Source organism: Phaethon lepturus, unplaced genomic scaffold, assembly GCF_000687285.1.
Source record: "Phaethon lepturus isolate BGI_N335 unplaced genomic scaffold, ASM68728v1 scaffold13118, whole genome shotgun sequence".
Lineage (NCBI taxonomy): Eukaryota > Metazoa > Chordata > Aves > Phaethontiformes > Phaethontidae > Phaethon > Phaethon lepturus.
The window spans coordinates 5,544-9,388 of NW_010555575.1; the positions used below are offsets into that span (position 1 = coordinate 5,544).

The 3,845-nt window shown below is 41.2% G+C and overlaps 1 protein-coding gene across 1 annotated transcript in view; it reads right to left on the minus strand.

The window, feature by feature from the left end:
• Positions 1 to 436: 436 nt before the first annotated feature.
• The window catches only part of UBXN7 (UBX domain protein 7), a gene marked incomplete at its 5' end in the record, with an annotated part of 28,201 nt that continues 24,792 nt past the window's right edge, over positions 437 to 3,845 (minus strand). The window contains one exon of the mRNA XM_010292205.1: positions 437 to 448. The remainder of the gene's footprint in view (positions 449 to 3,845) is intronic.

Below are 3,845 nucleotides of genomic sequence, written 5' to 3' on the forward strand. Positions count from 1 at the left end.
AAACACCTGTACCAGGAAGACATTGACAGTTCAGAATAGAAAGACACATTTTCTCTGCTCTTCCATTGGAAAGGACAGAAAATCCTACCCCTCTCTTTTTATTCATTTACGTAAGGGTATTTTTCCTGTCAATGTACCAGAAGTTAGTCTCACTTCAAGATTTTGTCACCTGTAGAATGGACTGAAGATTTCTTGGGCTAAGCAAGCAGCCTTCTGCAATCAACAATTCCTTACCAGCAGGAACTGGATGCTTTCTACTGAAGTCAGTTACTTGGTTGTATTTATTACCAGACACCATTCTGTAAATGGGCTTCAAATTCAGGCAAGCCCTGTCCTTGCTGACTGGGCAGACCTGGAGCTAGTATCTAAAATGACAAACATATGCATTTTTTCAGCTGAGCTGCAGCTTCTGCTACTTTGTAAAGAGACTCAAGGCCAACAAAAGCTGCTACAGCCAGGATAGGAAAATAGTAAACTTCCCAGATGTTCAGCAGAAGCTATGGCACCCGGACCTATTCTGCCCCATCAAGATTCACAGACCAGCAGGCAAAGGAAAAAGAAAAGCACCCAATCTGACAATTTTACTAAGAAGTCAGACACACACATATAGGGAACTCAGCTTGATTTTCTTTCCTTCTACCACAATAACCTCAAGGAAAAACTCAGAAATGCAGGGGCAGACTTTCATTAAAACTAAACCAACAAAAAACCCAAACCCAAAACCCAAGAGATGAAGAAAGCTACTGAAAACAGTTTGGTTTATTTCCCGGATCAAATATTACAATAGGACATTTACATATATTTATAAAAAAATGCAGCAGTTGTGTGTATAGATCAGAGGTTTCCTTGAGTTTGGTCCCTCCCAGCACAGTGAACTGAAGTCTTCTGAATTAATCTTCTCCCTCCTCCCACATGAAGTTGCAATCACTGAAGAAAAAAAGGTGACGACCGTGAAAACAGACAGGGCAAAGTCATAATTTCGAACCTGTAAGTTTACCAATTAGAGGAAACAGGCTCATTTTTAAAAATCATCTATCCTATGGTCTGGTGTCTCTGATGAGGCACCATGTCTCCGAGTTGAGTTTTACTGAGATGTTCTTCAAACAAATCTGTTCCATAAAACAGCACTTTGTCCCCCTGCTCCATGTACTTTTACTATCTACCCTTCTATACCTCGAAGTCTCAGCACCATTTAACAAGCAGTTACAAAATGACTTTTCTCTGTACTGCAGATACTCACAGTAATTAAAAACAGTGACCAAATCCCAAACTTCTGCAATCACTCATAATATTCCAATTTAAACCAACAGAAGGTAACACTGAGGCAAGTTGAGGCACTGATGTTAAGCGCCGCATTCTCCAATTAAAAATACATATGTGTGTGTGTGTGTGTATACGTATATACATATGGCTATATTTATGGGGAGTGGACAGACACTAAGCATCTCGTGGGCAAGAGGAGACTGGAGTAACAACATCACAGAAAGGGTATCCATTAACCTTGCCGGTTCAGGAGCAGATAGCAGAGTATAACCGAACTGTGGTAAGGTCACAGGCTCAGCCAGAGAAAACCTTGACAAGACAGTCTGCAGAAAGTCAACCAACAGACCTCAACAGTCTGTCGTCAAACATGTTCACATCAGCTCCACACACGCGACTGTGGGTATTTCCAGCAATGCAAATGGACAAAATAGGGTTCAAAACACAAGTTTTTGTTCAGAACAGTAGCCGTTCCATTTATGGAAAATCATTTCTGTTAAAATAAATAAAGAGAAAGGGTAGGGGAGAGGCTGCATTGAAATCTACTTAAACAGCTACACAAGGCACACCCAGTCTTTATGGGACTTAGACTTTGCACTTCACCCATCTAACGCACATCTCTGCTACCCCTCCTCCTCCTGCTGGAATACAGGACTGCCTGTTTTTTACTAACAACTAAGAAGAGATTAAACAAGAAGAAAGCAGTGACATTTACTAAAAACTAAGGGATAAAACTTAAGTGATAGGTTCCCGAAATGACATGTGTCTTCCCATTCCCACAAACATGCCTGCACAGCTCTCCATGTTAACTGTTTCTACATGGTTTAGAAAGACAACCACAAACATCACATTTTCTCCCTCTCTGTAGCACTTGGTACCTCACAAAACCTAGCCCAAGCCCCCAAAAGAAAACTGCTGTTAATTTAGCCCTTGTTGCTCTGGAGTCCCTGTGAACAAGCTCAGTGTTCCGGCAAGAAGAGAAATCTGAGAAAGCAGGCCCTTCAACAATGAGGTTTATTTATTAAAACAGGTACTAAAACCAGCTGCCAGTTTCTGCAAGGGTACAAACCATAGCACCAATAAAAGTGGAAGCTGGTATCAGCTGGTGCAGATGAGTATATAAATTTGACAGTCTTTAAAAAACGCGGTTGTGAAAGCAGTGGACCACGTGAAACACAAGCTGTTCGCAGCAGCTAACAACGGACGTGCTTTACAGACGAGAAGTGTTATTCACCTGTAATAGCAAGGCAGCAGATCTAGTGAGCTCTGGAAAGTACGCTAACGTAAAATTGCTGTTTACTTAGGAACAATGGTACCTTTTATATTTTATAAGACTATTATGCACATACATGGACATTCCTTTAATATTGGTGTTGTCAATTTATTCGATTTAGCAGGAAGGGCAACATACTTCAGTCCATGAACGTCAGAAATGTAAAAATCAGAGACCTTAATTCAAAGCCTAACAAAAATAATGCAAGTATGCCCGGAAGTGTTTGTCACAGCCTTTATGTGCCCTTTTTGTGTCAGCAGGGAATGCTGTAAGGTTGAAGCTGGTCAACCACCTTGACTTAGTGCATGTATCATCAGGAAGACCTGAAATCCTTCTCTAGGCCTCCGAAGGATCACAAGTGGGAAGCCAACAGTAAATGTGTCAACAGCACCTGGCAGGGAAAGCCAGCACTCATTTTGCCTTCTGTTTCTGAATATTGGTTGTGACTATCAGCTGCAGTTTGACATTAAATATCAAAACAAAGCACTGTTAGATGAAGAGCACATGCAAAGGAAACTTCTCCACAAGCAGCTAGAAGCTACAGCTTGAAACACGTTAGGTCTCTTCAGTTCCCTACCCAGCAAGACTTCCACTGTCCACATGCACTTCTGCTCCTCCAAACTCATGGGGGTCCTTGCAACACAACACACAAATTATTGCCAAGCAACACCCACAGGAAGCCACAAACCACAGCCTCTGAAGGACTTTTTTCTTGTCCTTCATATTTCAACATCTTGTTTTGCAATCAAAGATTTAAGGCTTTTTTTTTTCAACCTTGCCAAAAGCAATCTGAACTTCAGATTTAACAACTGGAAGCAACTGTGACAAAGGCTCTAAATAGAGCCCAACTAATTTACACCTTCATGGCTACAAGCTGTCACAGGCAGAACTTGGTTAGTGTTTTCAGCCACATTCCTCCAGACTCCAAAGAACTTCAACATGAATGAAGATCTGAAGAAGCTGTATCCTGGTTGGTGCTGTTTCTTAACAGCTTTCAGCCACAACAGCACCGCTGACTTGACATGTGTGCTGCAGCACTAGTTTTATTTGGGTTGGGAAGAAGGGAGAAAGAGGGGAAAGGAATAAAGGGAGAGAAGAACCACATGCAGTGAGGCATATTTCTTAGAAATTTGTCTGCCTCCTGCTCACAAACCAAAGCAAAAGAAAACTGAAAGAAAAAACACATTGTGCCAGAGAAACAAAACAAAAAAAAGGGCTTCTAATTTCTTGGAACAGAACAAACTAGCAGAAACTGAGAGATGGAAAAAAAAATCCCATTTACAATGTAAATCTTCAATTTCACATTCTTCTT